Source organism: Marmota monax, unplaced genomic scaffold (assembly GCF_021218885.2).
Source record: "Marmota monax isolate L192 unplaced genomic scaffold, Marmota_monax_Labrador192_F-V1.1 WCK01_AAM20220418_F8-fsc00119, whole genome shotgun sequence".
Taxonomy (NCBI): Eukaryota; Metazoa; Chordata; class Mammalia; order Rodentia; family Sciuridae; genus Marmota; species Marmota monax.
The window spans coordinates 1,546,717-1,570,077 of NW_026694771.1; positions in this window are offsets into that span (position 1 = coordinate 1,546,717).

Genomic DNA, 23,361 nt, shown 5'->3' on the forward strand with positions numbered 1-23,361 from the left:
GTTAGTGTCCATAACTTCCTGAGTAAGCCCAAGATCAGAGACTCCTAAGGTCCCCAAGTCCAGGCAAGCTAGCTGGGAGGCATCTTTACTTTCCCATCATGCAGAGCACAAACATGTTTGTTGAATTTAAACTAATTTACTGAAATTTAAGAAAACTTAAGAGGTCTTTAATCTCTCTTATTACCCCTTTCTTTTATTCCACCTCAGGGTGAAATTATATTGACATTTTGTGATGGAAATGTGATTGGATATTATGTAAACTTTATTGTGTCCCTTATCTGAGAAGACTAAGTTAGTACCAGACATAAGCATGTTAGTTCACAATACTGGATTTGATTTCAGATAAAAGGTAAGTCCCCAAAGAGTGGAGCAAAAAAAGACAATGATCTTGGGCTCTTGCTGTGAAGCTGAGGCTGCTAGCAGGCAAAGAAGTTAGGGAGAAAGAAGGGAAATATTCAAGCCATGGTATCTGTAGGTTCAAAGCCTAGCTAGAAGGGAATAAGGAAAACATACGTGACCTGCTTCTTAATTGCATTGGAGGTAGTTGTCCTTGGGACTTAGTTTTCAAATTTTATATGTTTTTTTTTTTAGTTACTTTCTCACCAATATTTATTGTAAAAAAAAAAAAAACCTTTTTAACAAATGATTCGCATTTCTATATTTGTACATACCACATATACACATATGCATCAGCTATAGGTGAGATTTTTTTTTTTAAATGGATAGCATGCCTTTATTTTATTTGTGTATTTTTTTATGTGGTGCTGAGGATCGTACCCAGTGCCTCTCACATCCAAGGCAAATGCTCTACCACTGAGCTATAGCCCCAGCCCCCTATAGGTGAGATTTTGACTGAGACTAAACAATAATACAGAAACAAATCTTGATTAGAAAAGAATTTTTTTTATACAGAAGCAAAATGACTCACAATCAAGACAACTCATTTCGAGCTAGATGCTACTTAAACATAGATGAATAAGCAAATCAATCAACACAATAGCCATCTTTCATGCTTGGAACTTGGGGAAAAAAAAAAACATTGTTCTTTAATAACCTGTAAAAGTGTGTGTGTATTTGTGTGTGCATAAATATAAAATATTTGAATTATGATTTATCAGTTACTTAGTACTTCTAACAGCAAAGTAAGGATCCAAGCCTTCTTTCACATTGTTTGTGGTATTATATATGGAGACACACCTTTTCCACAAATGTTCATTCAATTCTTACTATGCATGGGATACTGGATGCTGAAAACATGTGCAATGAATTCTTTCCTCAGAAAATCCCTATGAGGATTTTTATTATCCCATTTCAAGATAAGAAATACATCTAGCTTGAATTAACTTGCTCAACATCACATAGCTATTAAATGATAGAAACATGATTTGCACCCAGGCAGGTAAGCTCCTAGGTTTTTAATTTTACCCACAGTGCTATTGAAAAACATTGGACACAATGGAAACACAATTAAGAGAAGTTATTGGGGGGATGTAAGGGTAGCATAGTGAGAAATAAATCAGACCTTATTCTATGTGGGAATGAGGGTCAAGAATTAAGGGAATATAATCAAGGGCTTACTTTTTTGTCATTCATTTTTGTTAGTGATTATTTGTTTTATAATATATTTAGCTACTTCCATTCAATCAGCTATACTTCAATTAAAAATAAGCAAAAAGGTAATATATCATGGTAAAATGAGTTGGCCAGTGTGATAAATGGAGGAAACACACACCCTGCTTAATCAATTGCATGGGGAGGTTTTGGGTGGGGAATCATTGTTTTGATGCAATATAGAGGTGATCAGAAAGCATTCACCAAATATAAAATATCACTCCCACTCTAGTTATGTCTTGGTGTTGTTGCATTTAAGGGATCAGATATTATCTGGAAGGGATGGCCCTTTGATGGTCACTAACACATTAACTTACATGACCTTTATCAGTTCTCAGCAGAGAGCCAAGTGGCTGAAGCCTAAGTAAATGAGGCTCTGAACAAATAGGTTATGACTGGTGGAAATCAGAGAATAAAACTGGGAAGTCTGGACAATACCTTGGAGGCTACAGTGTGCACAAATAGGTAATATGCTGGGTCAAGGGCAGTGATCAGGAGCAATATCAAGGTCCTATTTGTGTTGCCAATATTGCACTAAAATATGTATATGTGGTGATCTTGGAAATATATTTCCAGGAGGAATAAAGAAATTGGTGGGTCCAAATTTGTTTTTTTTTTTCATCTATCTATCTCCATCTATCCCCCTTCAGGATACAGAGTATTGTTAGAGCTCTCCATTCATGGGAAAGAAAAAGTTATTTTTCTTCTTTGACTCATTATGAGTATAGGAGAGAGGACCAGAAAATGTTGGCACTTAGACATTATTCAATTCTGTTCAGTGAAGGTCATCTTTGAGATTCAGTATCACTCTTGTCAATTCAGTCTTCTCTTCAATTTGTGGTATAACCTCCACAAGTCTTGTTGTCCTCAATGGGGCTGATTACCTCATCACTGCCAGATGCAAACTCTGGGGATCTTTACAAGAGCATAGTGCACCTTGCAGGATTATGCTGACACTTAATGGGTTAGGTGTCTCATTTTACCCTCTTCTCTTCCATGGAGAATTTTTATTTCATTGATTTGTTCCTTCTCAAAGATAGATGGCTGAATCTAGGGAACACAAACATCAAGGGCTACCAGAATTTCAAAAGATATGCACTTTTTGTTGTAAGTATATCCCATGTAATATTTGGGACATAACTTATGCTAAAATATTTATTTTGCATATGTGATTCAAATTTAATTTGATGTCTTATGTTTTATCTGCTAACCCCTTTATATGATAGAGAGAACCAACTCAGGTCTTGGTGTTTTGCACAATGGGAATTCAAACCTCAGCTCTGATAACTAACATATGTACCTTTAGAACAATTGCATAGTCTCTCAAAGTCTCTTTCCTCCCCTTAACAATAAAGTTTATACAGCTATCAGTCATAGGTTGGTGAGAGGATTAAATTAGCTAATACATGAACTATGTAGTAGAATAACTCCAAACTGAACTACTCAATAAATATGGGACACAGCAGTATTCAGAGGATCCTATGAAAGCTGGCAACAGTTACTGTTGATAGAATTTAATTCTCTAACTGAAAGGTTTTCATTGTATAGGTACATGATAATTATTTAATTTTCATGTAAATTTCAATATATTTCTAATTTATAATGGGCTTTGGGGTTGTTTTTATATAAAGTGTTTCATAATCTAACTGAAAGCTATTAGAGTTTACATTCCCTATGAAAATTTATCCTATAAAAAGTTTCTCGTGTATGCCTCTGTGCCTGATTCCCGAAGCTGTCCTTTACACTGCCAGTCGCCACACTCTCACTGGTGAAGGAAATTCTGCAGTATTGCAACCTCTGCCAGCAAGATGTCTCCTTTGTCTCTTTCTATTTATCTGTCTGCCTGTTTGTTTCTGTTTCTCTTTTTTTTTCCCACAATATCTTTATTTTACATTTATGTGGTGCTGAGGATGGAACCCAGTGCCTCATGCATGCTAGGTGAGCACTCTACCACTGAGCCACAACCCCAGCCCCTCTTTCTGTCTCTTAAAAACACCTGCAAGTGTACACAAACATTCTCCCCTCTCTCCCCACCCCCGCTTTCTTCTCCCTCTCCCTCTCCCATCTCTCTTTCCCCTTCTTCTTCTCTCTCTCTCTCTCTCTCTCTCTCTCTCTCTCTCTCTCTCTTCTACTTACTGTTGCCTGAGAATAAAGAGCCCATATTTCTGTCTCAAAGAGAATAGGGTAGGCATTCTAGGATTTTTTAAAAATGTATTTTCTACTTAGAGAGGAGAGGGAGAAAAAGGAGGAGGAAGAGAGATAACCCCCAAGAAAGTCAAACTATCTATTTATTTAGTTATGTGTTTTGGGTTGCATTTTGCATTAATCGTCGCCACACACAGGAGCCCTGCAATTTATTACTGGTGATAAGTGTGGACAGTAGCTATTATTTTCTCTCCCTGTTCTAAAATGTGGCATAGTGGGACACTTAGATTTATGAAACATGCATTATTCAAAACTCTAGTCCTAGGATGGCTCAGCATGAAGACTCACAGCTATTTCCATAACCTTTCCTCAAAATTCCTCCTCACTGGCTTTCTTCGTTTCCATATCACAAGGTTAGAAATCATCCGAAACTCAGAATTGGAAGAATTGATCATAGAAATCTATAAATACAACATCGTTCACAAAGGGGAGTGACGAAGAACTCCCTATTCTAAAAAATCTACAGAAAATCCCTGGAGGAAGCAAGTGGATTTTCATTGAAAGCAATTCAATGGGCACCTTTCTCTGTAGCAAATTCCTTAAGTATTAATGTTGTGAGTATACACACACACACACACATACTTATTTTCCATCAAATTTGAGTGTGCTGGTACTCCTAGTGTCATATATGTGCCAGATGTGCCAGATGTGCCAGACACTGGAAGGGAAGAAAAACAAATTAGAAATCTGAAAATGATATACAATAAAAAATAATAAAGCAACAGAAAATACTTTCATTTGTATATGAACACTGTATAAGAAAAGTGGATGAGTTTGTCAATTTGAACCATTTGGAACCCTCAGAGCACAATACTTGTAACTGCTACTAGTAGTAATCATCATTGTATGTGGGTAAATTTATGAGAGGCTCTAAGTGTGAATTGAGCATAATTAAAAGGGATTTGACTTATTCTGTGAAAGAAATTCATCTGAAAATGGCTCTGGACTAATGAGAGAGGTATAAGCTCTCACAAGGGTAGTTAGGATACCTGCCAAAGAAAGAAAACTGAAAATAGCATTTCAGTGTCATGATAACCTAAAAAGAATCAATAGGATAATGTGATCCTTGGCTATGCACAATAAAGAAGAGACAGATAATCTGGAAGTGTGGTTAGTAGCCTGAGTTCAAGATAGTTACTCTATAATTTTAATTCTATTTGACAATTATTTCTTTAGCTCTGAAAAGGTTAGTTCTCTCTGCCTGACTTTCTTCAGATTTGTGATACTATGAATTTCTTAAGGGCAGGAACCATATTTCACATTCCATAGCTCCTAAATGCCTCACATTGAGTCATCATCCATACATCCATACTCAGTTGTGTTTATGTATGACCACCATTTACAGATATCTCTTATAGGTCAGCCACAATAGTATACATATTTTAAGATGTTAGTAAGTTTTATAACGCTGAAAAAATTTTTATTTATTTTTTCATTTTACTGACTCTGATAGGGAAAGTTTTGTTGCTAAAGTCTTAGGAAATTTCTTAATGTTAATATATTTGTTTCTAAATATTTATGAGATTAAGACTTCAGTTCACAAAAATAGCTATTGGGGTTGGGGATTTAGGTTAGTGGCAAAGCACTTGCCTAGCATGTGCAAGGCCCTGGATTTGGTAGTCAGCACCGGGGATTAGGGGTAGGAAGAAATAAGAGCAATTAACTGAGAGTTGATGCTGTGATTTACTACAATTGCTTCATCCAGAGGCTTTAGGGAAGAATCCACCTGGGAAAGAGTCATTCACTGGGTTCAGGCTGGATCTAAATTCTGCCACATTAATTAGACCCTTTACCAGGCACACTTCAGTATACTAATAATGGCTTAAGACTGGGGTTGAATCCCAGTAATGCCATGTGCTGGCCTTGAACATGGGTGGAGTGATAGTAGCCATGTCACAGATTTGTTGTGAGGATTCATGAATGAATGACTTTCTAATGCAGTACCTGGTATATGGAGAGTGCTATGTTAAGTGTCAGCTAATCTGAGTACCTTCACTCTTGTTAAATCCTGGGCAAACTTGGAGACTTCAAGAGGATTTTCTCCATTGGGAATATGCAGAGACCTTCAAATGAGAGCAGAGGAGGCCCCCAGGCTCTGCTAAGTTGAAGTGGAAAGATAATATATAACCTTGAAGCTCCACTCCAGTCTCCTTAAGTCAGTCACAATTTCCTAGGAAAACGGAAATGACAATTCAGACCATTTGAATATCTTATGATTCTAATAGGATGGAATGAGAGCATTCTATCCATCAGTTATAAAATGGAATCCCAAGGTGACCCCTTTCATGGTAATCTTCTGAAGAGACCCTCGCCCAAACTTGACAACTCTGTCCTCCCAAGACTTCATTCATAGCAGAATATTCTGCTCAACAAAGTGAGAAGCATCCTCAAGACAGACATCTTTCTTTACCTCCTTGTTTCCTTGAGTGGGTAGTGTAGGGGAAATGAGGTAGGCAACAAAATAAGGGAAAACAGATTGATTAAAAGTGTTCACAAAATTTGTCTAAGTTGTTCCATGATGCTGTAATTTACTACAATTGCTTCATCCAGAGGCTTTGGGGAAGAATCCACCTGGGAAAGGGTCATTCACTGGGTTCAGGCTGAATCTAAATTCTGCCACATTAATTAGACCCTTTACCAGGCACAGTTCACTATAAGTAATAGTGGCTTCAGACTGGGGTTGAATCCCAGTCTTGTGTTAGAAATCCCAGGGAGACTAAGACCAGAATCAATGTTGTGTTCCAAAAACTGATCTTTCCTAATATAGTGAGCTGAGGAACTTGTTTATAAGAAACATAAGTTATCCTCTGGCTTATAAGCTATTTAAGAATAAGTTTAAAATAGAACTCAAGCATAAATCTGAGTTTTCAGTTACTGGTTGGACAGAAGCTATATTTCAAAAAATGTACCTTGTGTATATAAATTTTTTCTTTATACTAATAGTGCATGTTCACTGATATGTGTATAAAATATATCTATCTTAACACCTAGATGTAGCCAAGTTTAACATTTTGGCATACCATGCCTCACCTTTTATCTATATACCTTTTATCTATAGCAGTGCTATTCAAAGTATTTAGCAATAAGTGTGACAATATAAATTAATATTTTAATCAATATCTAAAAACAAACATTTCAAATTTTACCAAATTTTTTAATATATTAATTTGTATATATGACAAATCTGCTCAAGAATCAATATAAGCCATAGTGCAAACTTTTTATTAACTCATTTTAATAATTTCCAAATTGATTTATCTTTAGAGATAACTGGTTTCCTCTACTCTCCCAGATATGATCTTCTATTTGATATTGTTACCAACAAGGAAATGATTCTATAATTTATATCATGATTTAACATAACAAATCTTACCAAACTCTCTCAATGATGTTTCCTTTAAGTAATAGTCATTGTGTAATTGCGGCCCCAATAATTACACGAGTTCTCTGAACATCAATTTTAATGCCAAGGGTACTTAATCCACTCTCAGCTTCTGTCCATCTAATGGAAATGACAATAAAAATATTCTGTTCTTTACATATTTTCTGACATTTAAAATATATTATAAATACCTTATTATTGACTGAATGATAAATATATTTTTTTCAAAAAATATATTTCAATAGATGGAAACTGTTTTGATAGTTCAAACAAGAAGTGGTAGAATTGAACAATAAGACCTGAGATCCATTTCTGGGTTTCTTTTACTAAAAGTTCTTTCTCTGCTATGTAAGTTCTTAAGGTTTAAATTCTGAACCTGTGCCTCAATTTCGTTGTCTATATACAGGAGTGTTGACGGAAATTATAGTACTAAAATAATGAATATGTTTTAAAACAGGAGTCTGGCATGAAGCATATAAGATTGTCTCTAAAGCTATTAATAAAATTACTAGATTTGTCTCAACATCTAGCAAGAATAAGATGGTCCACTTTAATGTCCTATTAAACATAGATAAATGTCTCATCTTATGGTTATTGCACTCGACAGATATGATGCATGGATACTCCCACATGAGACATCCACTAGTCCTCAGTGGAATAGATTGTCACATGTCCCATCTATCCATCTCAATTACTTTCCTATCACTGGAATGTTGTCACTTTCATCAGAGTATGAAAGACCATGGTTAGTGTCTGTGGGAGAACCCATTATTCCCTTTTACCTATACTCTCTCCTTTCTTGACCTTTGCAGATTTCAGTCCTTCAGAAGGGGTCAGATGAGCACAAACCCTTGTACAACTAGAATGTAAGCCACTTCTAGGAATACTCTTACTCCAGCAGTAGCTGGCTGGCTGATGGACAGGAATGATTAACAAAAACAAATGTGACTTCCTGTAGGTGCACATCTAAGCCTCCTCAGCTAGTACTAGTGGTCTTTGAAGAATCAGAACAGTGGTTATTTACTCACCTGAATGGACCTTTCATTATATATTAACCATTACAAAAAAATCATAATAACCAAAAGATAATAGGAGAAGTGCTGAAGAAAAAAATCTGGGAACTCTCTTTAGAGTGTTGGGTTTTTCATAGTACCCTAGGTTGGTTTCTATTTGTTTTTTAAGTAGAAAGATAGCCTGTATTTATGGTATGCAAATGCTGTACTATATCATTCATTTGCTTTCTACTTTTTCATCATGAATATGGATGCCATTTACTCCTGTAATTAAAATATAGTCTAGTAATTTACACCTGAATTCAATTATGCCTTAAAATAGGTTCTCCACTGAGACCTTACAGAGTAACTCTGAGTTATTTTGCTCCTGCTCTCTTGCTGAGTAATAACACTGAAAAGACATGGTCCACCATCATCAAGTTCTTCTGCTATTGCACGCGCGCGTGCGCGCACACACACACACACACACACACACACTCTGAGTGCTAGTGGTCTTTGAAGAATCAGAACAGTGGTTATTTACTCACCTGAATGGACCTTTCATTATATATTAGCCATTACCAAAAAAATCATAATAACCAAAAGATAATAGGAGAAGTGCTGAAGAAAAAATCTGGGAACTCTCTTTAGAGTGTTGGGTTTTAATGTTTCAGTCTCATTAACCCTAGTTTGATTATACATTCTTCTTGCTGGGCATCCATTCTACTCCCACACTCATAAAGTAATCAAAAGACAATTGTTTTTATATTTCTATACTACATTTGTCATACTTCTGTGTTGCTACTTCTCACTTTGTAGTTTGTTTTTCTTTTTCCTCTAACTACATGGCTCTAGAGAACAGGAATCTATCCAATTCATTTTAGCATCTCTAGCGGTATGTATAGAAGGTATTTAAGATAGGTTAGTGGATGAGTGAACAAGCAAGGAAAGCAAGGTAAGAAATACCCTACTGGGTAAAGCTGTTATTATCTCTGTGCTTATCTTAAATTGTAGTTTAAAAAAAATGGGAGTGACACACTCAGGTAGAAGAATATAATTATTGTCTTTAATTACAATTGTGAGCAATGCATGCTAAATGCCTGTAACTCTATTGAAAACACTTCATGAATGTTTACTTCATTCATGATTTTACCTACTCTTCCCCATCTTGTGCTTTCCAGGATAATAAGCTGGAACTATTACCTTTGTAAGGCAGAATGTTCTTTAACTAGTTCAAAGACAAACTATTTCAAGCCTCAGAAGGAGGCTTCTGTTTAATTAATTTGGAATTTCATGGGTAAGGTCCCTTTTATCAGAGCCATAGCTTCATTGAGTTAGGGATCACTTCCCTTAGCAGTTATATCTAAGAAATATGAAGAGCTTGGGGTTTTGCTCTGTCAACACCTGGCGATGCATATCACTGCTCACATCAATGCCCATCACAATTTTAATCACCCAAGTTGATATTTAATTTTTGAAGACAAAAAAGATGAGGAAAATAAGGTATTTCATTATTAGTTAGAAAAACATGCAATTATAGCATAAGGAAACTTAAGATCTGGATTTTATTTCCAATTCTCTTTTTGATGAAGCCTAGATTCCTGCTGCTTTTCCTTTTGTTCTTCAGAAAAGCAACACTAGTTCACAGTTTTCAGAAATTAATGAAGACAGGATCTAACATCCCATTGTAGACTATACTTGTTAAGCCTTCACTTAATGAAAGGCCCATACTTTTCTGAAAATTCTTTACCAAAGGTATGTGGACATGGACAGGTAAGAGTCCTTTGTCATACAGTGTGTGTGTGTGTGTGTGTGTGTGTGTATACATGAATATATATGTAAAATATAGTCTCAGATCTTCCCACATTTCAATATGCATTAAAGAATTCTTAGTTATTTATAAACCTAATCTTGTACTGTCTAACTCATCTTCCAAAACTTAATAACAGTAGTTAAAACAGGACATAACAAAATAAATAGGTAGATCATCTGTATTTTTCCACCAAAATGTATAATGATTGTTTTGATTTCTATCTCTACCTATTGTCTTAGCCCTTTTGAGCTACTATAGCAAAATACCGCAGACTGGGTAGTTTTATAAATCATTGAAATTAATTTCTTACAGTTTTGGAGGCTGGGAAGTCAGAGATCAAGACACTGACATTCATTAATGTATTTCTATTAACTAAATTTGCCTGGTGCTAACCTTTAGTATGTTCTCATATACTACCTTTTGTTGGTACAGACATCTGTTAAACGATCAGAAACTTCCTACAGAAAATGCAGTACTGAGTATTATCAGGTTTTTGAATGTTATGTTTTATAATTAACAGTAGAAAATGGAGGGATATATACAATATGAGAGAAAATAAACATTTTAAAGGTTTTTTTTTCCCATGAAGAATCCATCTCCATGGAGGATCTGTTCCCATTCAATCCCCCACTGTCTCCGTGAATGCCATTGCCCCACCACACTCCTCTGAGACTGAAGGGCTGTCATCATCACTCTAACACTTGCATAATTACACATAATACATGTCCAATCTGCCAGTCTAAATGTGGAGAGCTGACATTCTGGCATGCTCATGTGTGTGTTCCAGCCAGTCCTCTAAACCCTGCGGCACATCTCAGAACAGCAACTGAATGAGTCAGAATTCAGGGGCTAAAGAACAAGGACATGGGAAAAAGGAGCAATTACCCTGGGGTGTTAGCTCTGATATTTAGGCTATAGGTTTCAGGTTTCAGGAAACTAGAAGATACACCTGGGAAAAGGTTATGCTTTTTTTCCTTTTCCAAACATTACACAAACTTTGGGTTTAAATAATCATAAAAATGTTGAGATATTACTCATCACCAAATATCATAAGCATGGAGTGGAGGCATGAGCAAACCTTTATTGGGCTCCTATAATGATCCAGACAATAATCAAGGCATTTATATATGTGTATATATTACATTTGAATCTCAGAACAATTTTGTGGAGCATGTAGTAAATGATCCATTTTGGGGATGAGAATTCTGCCTCAAAAATGTTAAGTAGTTTGCCTAAGTTTATATGGTTGATAGCAAACAAAACCAAATAAACTTTCTGGTCCTGAACTCCACAATGTTCTTAATACATGGCACAGCCTCCCAGGAATTTTGTGGATAAGGATGTGGTGTCTCTATTTAAGAACATAATTCAAGTCTCTAGGGAAAATATAAGTGAGAAGCTGTAAATATGCCTTTTTTAGATGGTTCTAGGGTCCCAGAGGTCTAGCTAACACCCCAGGGTAATTGCTCCTTTTCCCCATGTCCTTCTTTAGATGGTTCTAGGACCCCTATTGCAGTCCTTAAGGAAGAGGGGCTGCTCTGTGAGTAATGATAAAAAGGAAAATAAAGGGTTGAACAGTGGATAGGAAAGAAATTTGGTCCACTTGACCTTGTACTGAAAGTTCTCACCTTGAAGTTGTCCCAAGTCTGCCTGAATAACGAGGGCTGTCATGAGGGAGACTGATAAAGACTGAATGTCTCATACTGACAACAATAACATTTCATCATTGGTAAAAATGTTTCACAAGGGGCTGATAATATACCCAGGGATCATGCATGACTTATTCACATAATGGCAGTGGCTCCCATTCAGATAACTTCTGAAGACAATGGAATATGGGCTGGAAAAGCGTTTCCGCTCCATCAGCAAAGACATCTTTGTCCAGCAGAGAAGCTGATGAAATAACACTACTTGAATCCTTTCTTTTTTTGAGTGTGTGTCAAAGGTAGAAGGATGAAAGTTTAAGGCAAGATTTAATGGTCTTGTACTTTTATGCAAAATATGAAATTTGGTGGTTCTGTATGTTGGGACATGAAATAGATTTTTAAAGAAAGAAGCAAGAAAAAGATAAAGGTAATTTGGTGTTCTAGAACTGATTGTACAGAGACCCACTTACATCTCAAGCCATGTGTGGTAGCCTTTGAACATTAACATAACCACCTGCCGATCTGGTGGAGTGCGGGTATGTAATGCAAAAGACATTTCATCTGAAAGGTTTGCTTTAAACTGGAGGGAAAAGCAAAAGGAAGACAGTGGGTTAGCTTTATCGAGTTGTTCAATATATAGCTAAACATCCAGTGATGTGGAAAAATAAGAACTTTCTTTTACAGTGGATAGAAACATAAGTTGGTGCAAACATTTTTGAAAGCTATTGAAATATATTAACCAAAAATATAAAATGTATCTTCTATTCATAATATATAAAGTTCATGCAGAGTCATACGTGTAAACAAAGATATAAGTATGCATACACACTTTTCTTCATTTTTTTAGTTGTATCTGGACACAATATATTTATTTATTTTATTTATTTTTTTACGTGGTGCTGAGAATCTAACCCAGTGCCTCACACATGCAAGGCAAGTGCTCAACCACTGAGCCACAACCCTAGCCTTGTAATTTTGTCTTTATAAAACAATGTATACACATATTTATTTTGGTGTACTTGTATGAAGAACACAAGTACATGCACACTCATAAATATATTCATTACAACATTTATCATACTGGCCAAAAAATTGTAAGTTATCCCAATTAATAAAAAATTAACTAGATGAATTTTGGAAGATAATAGACTATTGAACAACTATTATAAAAAAAGGTTTTTATCCAGATGCAGATAAATCTTAAACACATTATGTGAAAAAAGCAAACTAAAAACAGGAAGCATAATATTGTATAAAAATTAAGTAAGAAAAGTTTGTCTAGCTATATACATAGTTTTACAGAACCAGAAAACTTATAAGGGAAAAAAAGTGAAGAGGTATATACTTGATAATGTATATGTGATAATGTATATACCTGATAATGTATATGTAATTGTGAAATTTTAGATGACTCTAAATTTGCACATCATACATTTTATATCTGTTTATTTTTCATTGTATATGTGTATCTTTTAATCAGAAAAACACAAAGTAAATAAAGATAAAAAGAGCAGCAACTTGGGCTTGGAGAAGCTTTTTAAGCTAGTGGATGTGGTTGAATAACCTGATAATACTATTACCGTCTCAGGAGTATACTAAGGAAAACACCACAAAAAACCTCAACAGCACAGGTCGAAATTCGTAGGATTTAGAGTTCTTTGACATTTCCCAGTTCTCGCTAAATAATTTTCTGAGTATATTCATATTTCTCTACCTTCTTTCTCTTTTTTTTTTCTGACTTTTTTTTCCTTACATGACTCTTGATGGATCAGAGGATAAGCAGAAAAAAATCCCTATAAGAACAAAGTAAAATTCAACAGTAGAACATACAACCAAAGATGTTGTATCCGCCGAAAACTAAAATAAATAAATAAACATTAAAAAAAAAATTCTTTAAAAAAAAAAAAAAAAAATTTTGAGATCTGTAGCCTACAATTTGGGAGGTACTGGTTGTTGTAGATTCACATTTATAGGTATATTATAAAGAATGGTACACTGCAATGATTCTTATGAGATATAGGATGGCCAAAGTTGTTCCAAAAGTGTTTTAAGAAGTAATTAGAAGAGGTATAGATTATTATTAAATTATTAGCATTCTCTTTAAGAGACTATAAAAAAATTATCTGTTTGGAAACCTAAGTTTGCCTTGCATTGTTTTTATTTTTATGAAACATATTTGATTTCTTAAAAATGGAAACAATGTTACAACATTTGGGTAGGCCACTGGATATGTTATTTCTCCAGAGCATGGAACTTAATCAGAACCTGATTACAGTATATTTTAACTTCAGCAAATAAATATGGAAACATAATATTGATTCTAGATTCACATGGACACATTTACTGAGGTATTCTTTGTAATGTCTTCTTGCTTATTCCCTTCCTTACACAACTATTTATGTGTTCTGCTACTATAGATGAATTTGTATTTTTATAGTTTATCACATGGACTCATCAAATACTCTTTTCTGATTTTTTATATTTTGAGATCTATCCATATTTTTGTATGTATCAATAACTTATTCCTTTTTATTTCTACATAATAATATATGGGTGGGTTTATTATAATGTATTTATTTATTCATCTATTTATGGAAATATGGGTTGTTTTTAATTATAAGTTTTTCCAATATAGCTTCCATCAGCATTCATGTGCAAGACTTTATGTGTATCTGTGGTCTCCCTTCTTTTGGATAAAATGCCTAACTGTGGAGTTTAATTTTATATTTTCAATAGCTTTGCTCCACTTCCTGACTAATCAATAGGTATTTGGTGGTATATTCATGGTTTTAATTTGTGTTTCTCCACTGCTTAGTGATATTGAACATTTTTTATGTGTTAATGGTCACATGCTTATCTACTTTTTAAATTTTTCTGTTCAACTCTTTGGTCTTTCAATGTTTTTCATCTTATCACTGAATTATATTAATTCTTTGTACATTCTATGTATGTAAGTCCTTTAACTGATATATGTGTTTCAAATATTTTCTCCTTGTCTGGCGCTTGCAGAATTTTTCTCTTAATAGAATCTTTTGAAGAGTAAAAGTTTCAAATTTCTATGTAGTCAAATTTAGCAATTTTTTATATTGTTTCATATTTTTCATGCTCTTTTAACTATACCAACATCACAGTTTATCACCCACATTTTCGTTTAAAAGTTTAATGATTTTATGGTTGTTTTAGTTTTGTGATTCATTTCCAGTTAAGTTTTGTATACGATGTAAAATAAGGGTGAGTTGCTTTTCAGTTGTTTTATTGTTCTTGTTGAAAAGATGATTTCTTTCTCTACTGAATTGCTTTGGCATCTTTTTTTTTTCTTTATATGTATTTTTTTCTTTTAAATTATTTGTAGTTATGTACAACACTAGGATGCACTCCCACATAATCACAAAAGTATGGAACACAACCTGCTCCAATTAAGTCCCCAGCATTTTTCTCCCTCCCCCTCTCTATGTTCCACAGACCCATCTTCAATTCATTTACAGTTTTTTTTTAATTAGTGTCTTTCTACACCTGATGACAAGACCCACCATGTCACTTCCATGCTTCTTTGTGAACAACAGTTGAATCTAACTGTGGTGGTCCATGTCAATTCCACTAATACATGTATAATATATTTTTTTGCAAATATCAAACTGTCTTGATTACTATCTACATTTTCCAGCCTTGTTGAATTTTGCTTGACAAAAATTATATATATATTCAGGCTGTACAATCTGATATTTTGATTCATACCTTGGAAAATGTTTACCATAGTCCTGTTAATTAACATGTCCATCACCTCATATAGCTATTTGTGTGTGTGTGTGTGTGTGTGTGTGTTACGTTAGCTCTTCAGTACTTACAAATATTATACCTAAAGGTTTGTGTCCTTTTCCCTACCTCACCACCAAACCCTTTCTATTCTGTTCCTGAAAGTTCTACTTGTTTTAAAATTCTACATATAAATGAGTTCATACAATATTTATCTTTCTCTGTCTGACATATTTCACTTAGCATATATCCCCAAAGCTCATGCATGTTGAAAATGGCAGAATTTTCTTATTTTTTTTAAAGCTGAGTAAAGTTATATATGTATGTATTTGTGTGTGCATGTGTGTGTATCACTTTTTTTTATCCATTCATCTGTCCACAGTTACTTATGTTGTTTCCATATGTTGCAATTATAAATAATGCTGCAATAGATGTGGGAGTATAGCTTTCTCTTCCAGATAGTGACTTTTACTTGCTTTGCACATACACTCAGTACTGGATTTCCTTTTTAAAGGAAACTCCATCCTGTTTTCCATAATAACTATACCATTAGTGTGCAAGGGTTCAGTTCTCTCTAAATCCTCAACAAACTTCTTATCTTTTGAAGTAATTGGTAATATGAGGTGATATCATATTATGATTTTGATCTTCATTTCATGGATTTTGACACCCTTTCAAAAACCTGTAGGCCAATTGTATGTTTTCTTTGGAAATACATCTATTCAAATCCTTTGCCCATTTTTAATAGGGCTATTTGTTTTGATACTGAGTTCCATGAATTTCTTATATATTTTGAAATATTAACCCATTTTTGGATTTCCAGTATACAGTATGTTTTTCCATTCTACAGATTGTCTTTCCTTTCTGTATTCTTTGCCATGCAGAACTTTAGTTAGCTACAACTTGCCTTTTTTTTTTTTTTGCATTCTCTGTGATTTTGAATTGCTATTGATTTTATAATCAGAAAGTATTTGACATGGTTGTTCTTTTTAAAAACTGCTCTAACTCTTCTGGAATCATTGTTTTTCCAGATAAATTTTAGAATTGACTCATTAGTTATTACAAAAAAAAAAAAAAAAAACTGCTGACATTTTGATTAGTATTTTGTTGACTCTAAGGTGAATATGGGGAAAATTAGCATCTTAAAAATATTGAGTTTTCCAGACAGTGAACACTGAACATGATATATATCTCCCTCATTTGCATCTTCTTTATTTTAGCCAAGCAACTTTTTATTGTTTTTTATGTAGAGAAAGGTTGGACACCTTTTGGATATTTATTCCTAATTATGCATTTCTGAACTATTATAAATGAAATTTTTAAAGAAAATTATTTTCCAATTATATGTTCCTACTATATAAGAATATGATTGATTTCTTACATTATTTCTGAACCCTGTAATACTGCTAAATTTATATATTTGTTCCAGCAACTGTTCTATTGATTTGGTGGTGGCGGGGGGATCAGGGTCGAGCTGTCTATGTAAACCTATCTTCTTCAGATAGTATCAGTGTTCATGTTTTTCAAAACAAAAATCAGTCTTTGAAATTCTCCTTGTTTAATGAGACTTTTACACAGATGGGAAATGAATTTTGCGAAATAATTTCTTTGCACTTAATTAAAATGATCACTTCTGTCTTTTCTATTTTTAATATAACACATTACATTGATTGATCTTTCAAATCTTATCCCAACCTTGCCTTCCTGGGACAAATATCACTTGCTCATGTGTTGTCCTTTGTATATACAGTTGAATTCAGCTTGCCAATATTCTTTTGAGGATCTTCATAACTTTATTTATGAGTGTATTGACCTTCAAGTTTCAGTGTTGATTATGTCCTTGTCAGGTTCTGGTATTAAGTTTATGCAGGCTTCATACAACTAGTTGATGGTGTGTATTCCATATGTTATCTGATAAAGTATATATAAGGCTGATACTTTTCCTTTCTGAGTGTTTGAAAGAATACACTTGTGAAATTACTTGAGTATTAAGTTTTCTTTTAGGAAAGAATTTTCTAACAAATTGAATTTCCTTTAAATGGGTAGGGCTACTCAATTTTCCACTTCCCCTGTGTTAACTTTGGTAAATTGTATTCATCAGAACACTTGTCCATTTCATTCAAGTTCATAACTACTATGCTATTACTATCCTTTTTATATTATAAGGTCTTTATTGATTTTTTGTTCTTGACATTAGTGATTTGTGTCCTTCTCTCTCTCTCTCTCTCTCTCTCTCTCTCTCCCCTCCCCCCCCACAAGATATATGTCAAGTTTCATTATCTTTTCAAATAACTAATTTTAGGTTTAAAAAACTTTCTATGTGATCTGTCTTGCCCTCCTCCACTGATCTCTGTCCTTGTAGTTGTCCTCCTGTCCTGCCCCTTCTCCTCCTCCTCTCTTCCTTAGAATTAATATCAATATTACTATTATTATTATTATTGTATGGCTGGGGATTGAACCCAGTGGTGCTCTACCACAACCCTACATTCACAAGCTTTTTTTAAATTTTTATGTTGATACAGGGTCTTGCTAAGTTGCCTCAACCATTTAAATGTGAGACCTTCCTGCCTTAGACTTCGATAGCATGGGATTACAGGCAGGCATCACAAACCTGGCTTCTCTTATTTTTTTAACATTTTTCACATTACTTTCTATTTCTACTTACCTTGCTATAATTTTTTTTCTTTTTTTTTGATTTTTTAACATCATTATATACATCATTTATTCCGCTGGGTTTTTTTCCTAAAATAGGTATAAAATTCAAATTTCCTTTTAATCACTGCATTGGCTGTCTTTTACAAATCACTATCTGCTGTATTTTTTGTAAACATACATTTCAGTATATTTTCAATACATCTTGTGATTACTTCTTTGATCCACAGCATTATTAATTTTCAGATAATTGGGGATTCCTAGATATCATATTGATCTGTAATTTACTTCTAATATGCTCAAAGAATATTCTTCATATATTTTTGATCCTTCAAAATGTACTCAGACTTATTTATGTTCAAGGATATTTTCTATCTTAGTGAAGAACAAAGTAAACTTGAAAATGTTTGGTGTTACATGGCTATTGTATTCACTGTTCTATGTGTCATTTAGATAAAAGTGGTTGTTATTGTTATTTGATCTCTTATGCATTTACTCATTTTATTTTGATGTTAATATCGCCCTATATCGCTTTTAGCCTTCTTTAATTTTCTATTGATATGGTAAGTATTTTTTAACCACTTCTTCATTTTTCCTTTCCTTTTTTGAAGCATGTCTCATGGAAAACTTCCAGTTGGTTCTTGTGTTTTTATTCCCTCTGTTAATATATGGCTTTTTATAGAAGTAATAAAGTCATTGACATTTAGTATAATTACTGTTATTATTGAATTTATTTCTACCGTTTTATTAGTCTCTTCTCTGGACTCTCCCCTCAATTTTTTCTCCCCAAACTTTACTACCTTTTTGTCGGGTGATTTGAATACTTTTATCGTTGGATTATAATTTAACTATTGGCTATTGACCATATTTCTGTATTATTGCTTTGGATATATAGATATTATTTCATTGCAATACTGATTGGGCATACATTTCCTTCTAAAATATGTACATCTGTATATATTCTTTTTTGTGTGTATAAAATCATGTATGTGTATATATGCACATACGTTGTGTGTATAAAAACTGTACTTAGAACTGATATTGTCAATTTGGATAAAATGTTGAAACTTTGCCACTATAAACGATAAATATCCCATTGCTCTCCCCTACTGTCTTTCATGTCATTGTCATGTACTATATACAACTATATACATTGACAGCACAACCATACAATGTTACAATTTTTGCTTTAAGCAATCACATATATTTTAAAGGATTGAAAGGAAATTGCACTCTACATCCACTGCTTACTCACCTTTTCCATCTTCTTCATCTGTATCTGAAGTAGAAAGTTACCCTCATACCATTTTCTTTCAGTTCTACAAACTTGCTTCAGTATTTCTTAAATAGCAAGTCTACTTGTATTTAATTATCTTATTAATACTTTGCCTTAAGTATATTTATTTTGTCTTCATTCCTGGAAGATATTTTCATTGGAAGAAGTCTAAGTGGACAGTTGTTTTTTCTTTTCAATTTATTCAGTATTTAAAAGATGTTCCATTTTCTTCTGACATCTATTACTTTTCATATGAATTCTGTATTTTATTGGAAATATTGTTTTCCTATACAATATGTCAATTATTTCTAATTACTTTTAAAATATTATTCTTTAGTTTTGACTTTCATTGGTTTGTTTATAATATACCTAAACATATTTCTCTTTGATTTTGTATTTTGTGGGGTTAACTAAGCTTACTAAATCTATAAATTTAGAGGTTTTCAAAATTTAAAAGGCATGGACCATTATTAATTACAATGTATTATTTTTACCCAAACTCTTTATTCCCTCCAATTACATTTTTTGACCTTTTGAATCATATATCTCCTTTCTTATGTATGTATATATATTTATGCTTTTTCTCTGTCCTTTATAGCAGATAATTACTTTTGCCCTGTCTTCAAATCTACCTTAGTTGTGTTGTTTTGTGTTAGTGTACACATGCAGATGATGACACAGTCTGACTTGTGTGGCTTCCTGCACTGTCATTGTTTGTATGTGAGGCATCCCCTAGAAGCTCATGTGTAAGACAATGCAAGAAGGCTTAGAGGCAAAATGGTTGGGTTATGAGAGACTTAACACAATGAATTAATGTCCTGATGGGATTAACTGAGTGGTAACTAAAGGCAGGTAGGGTGTGGCTGGAGCGGGATGGGTCCTTGGAGGTGTGCCTTCAGAGTGTAGATAATGTGAGCTGATCTTACTCTCTCTCCGTTTTCTGATCATCATGTGAACTGCTTCCCTCCACCCACACTCTCCCACCATAATGTTCTGCTTCACCTTGAGCCCCAAGGAATGGACCTGGCTGTCTATAGACTGAGATGTCTGAAACCTTGAGCCCTTAAATAAATTTTCCTCCTCTAATATTGTTCTTAGCAGGTCTTTGGTCACAGCAGTGAAAAGGCTGACTAAAACATGCACAAAACATGAAGCCCCTTTTACCTGCTCCAGTCTGTTGAGGATTTCCTCCTTACTTTCCACTGCTCAGGATCTGTGGTTTCTCTGACAGAGAAGAGCAGATTCCCAAGTAGTAGGCAACATGTTCACTCCCTGAATGAGGGCTCTTATTAAAGCAGAGCATTGAGGGAAAAAAATTATATATATATATATATATATAAAAGAACAGAGAACTCATGCCCCATGCAGGATGCCTATCTAGATTTTGTTTCTCCTTCACATTTTGTATATTTTTTGTCTAATTTTTGAGTCCTTAGAAGTTAGGTTTTGGGTCTTGTTGTGACAGAGGTTTTGGTTGCAACAAGTGGGAGGAATGGGCAGTAGGTTCATTACATAACACTAAGTAACCACAGGTGCCATTGTTCAAGCAGGTTTATGACCAACTAGCTTGTGATGTTATATAAATTACCTAATCTCTCTGAGCTGATTTTGTCACTTGTAAAATAGGGATAAAAAATTTAACTGCTGAGAATCAAATGAAGTATGACATGAAAGTACTCCATAGATATAGAATCAAAATTTTCCTGTTTCATTTAATTTTTAGATGTATGCAAGACTATTTCCTTGAGTTAAACTAAAAAAAAATATGATTGAGTCCTTCAGAGAACTGAACTGCTAATATTTGTTCCCAATCACCCTTCACTTTTCTGAGTCAGGTCTGGTCTAAACTTGAGAAACCTATCTGCTCTTTTCTACATGAATATACTTACTCTTGATTTTTATACCTTTATATTGAAAATCAGCAAGACATAAAATATTAGCTTTAGAAGGGATCTTAGGAATCATTTAGTCTAATTTTCATAGAGAGACTTTTTTAACTTAGCCAAATTTGTACTGATTACTCTGACTACTGTTTTGGAAACTAGTATTTATGTACTCACTTGGAACTCTTTAATGGAAGAATCCATTTTCCCTTTATGTCTACAAAAATGTTAAAAGAACTTTATTAAACTTCACCCATGGGGCTCCAGAATTTAAATGAATGTGATAAATTAAGAGTACAGGTTTCCACCCAGTGTGCATATTCAATAATTCTTCAAAATAATCCGACAGTGTGCCTACAACCTGACTCCATTGTGTATTTTGTAAAGTATCAGACTCAGAACATGTATTTAAGTTGCTGAAATGTAATAATTCCTATTTTTGTAGTCTTTTCCTATATACTCAGAATTACTCTAATGAAGTAGAGAGTTCCTTCTCATTAAAATGCTATGCTCAGGTTTTGCATTCTTGTGATAATCTGTCTTGGACCCTGACTAATACTCTCTAAATAAAGACTGTAAGGTCATTTTGACTGAATGTGTAACAAATAGCTTTGCCTGATCTTTGTGCATCTAAGTGCCCTGTCAGAGACTTGTTATGGAGGATGATTTGTTGTGGGGCTGCAGGGCTTTTGGTTGTTTTGAATCCATTTTTTTTTTTTTTTTTGCAAAAAAGGTAGGGAAGAGTTGTTGTATTTGTACCAGCCAGATAGATGTTGAAAGGGGGTTATCAATTACTGTTCTGACAGGACCAAATCATTTTGAACGAAGTCACAACTAGCCTAGTTCAACTGCAGTTAAGGTAGTAAATATTTCTGCTTTTAAAATATTGTATCACCAAATATGAAGCTGACAGAAATAACACCTGATGCTACAGAAATAACAAAGTTGGTCACACAGCATTTTGCTTCACATTCTAGCTCTGATGCTCCTCTTGTCTTTGTCTCTTTGTTAATCCTCCAGCTATTTTGTAAGCTCCTTGAGGGTAGGAATTATGTACATAGTTATATATAGTTATATACATATAACTATATATATACCCTGTGTAACTGATGTAAAGCAGGCTCTTATTCTTTTGAACATACTCAAAAACAATTCCAAAAAGACTACAATTCAAGATATAACTAGCAGCACACTCCCAAGAGTGATTCCGAATCAACTGTGGATATCTGATTCATTCTTCATATTTAAAATTTCAATGCACTTTTAAATATCAGCTAAGTAGAATTGTTAAGGGGAAAATGAAATTAAAATGATTTTTGGAATTCTCCTTGGAAGATAATGGAGAGTTTATATATAATCTTTGTAGATTGTATTTATTGAATAATGTCACCTCCTCTGGACTCTGAGGTGACAAACTAAACTGTGGTCTCAGTAAATGTTGTTACCATGTGCATTTTGACATCTTATTTTCAGTGCTAACAATGGTGCCTGCCATATAAGTTTTTAATATATAATGGTTGAATTATTTACTGAGGTTTTTCATTAATTGTCACCTGGCCTCATTCTAACAATGATATGGAGAAACTTACATAATTGGACACAAGTAGTACATATACATCAAAACACTGGGGGTAACAGAATGATGGATACAAAGTTGGAACAATCATATATGGAATGTGCTCCTGTTTAGTTGTTTGATATGGGTCTATTTTCACTGTGTACTTTATAGATGCAAAACACATGGAAAAAAAAACAAACAAACCAGTAAACAATGACACTGTAGCTGACACTATCAGTGCCCCTCCATATTGCCCAGGATTTTTTGTGTGCTCTAGCATTTAGCTGACTAAACCTTTATCCATGGCTAGGGTACTTTCCCTTAGAACTAAAGAAAGAAGACTGAAGTGTTACCCCTAAAATCAAATTCAATCAGATTTTTAGTAGTTGGTGTAAAATTATCTTTACTTCCCCACTAATTAGGAGTGACTATTCTAAGCCATGTGTTTGTGTAATTTTCCAGAGTCTCTTCATGGAATTATGTTTCATTATTCAACCCAGGTAGCTTTCTCATCTCTCTTTTACCTTACTCTTTCTTTGCTAGTGTCCCCTGCCCTTCCTAGATAAGCTACCTTCACTGTAGTCCTTGTC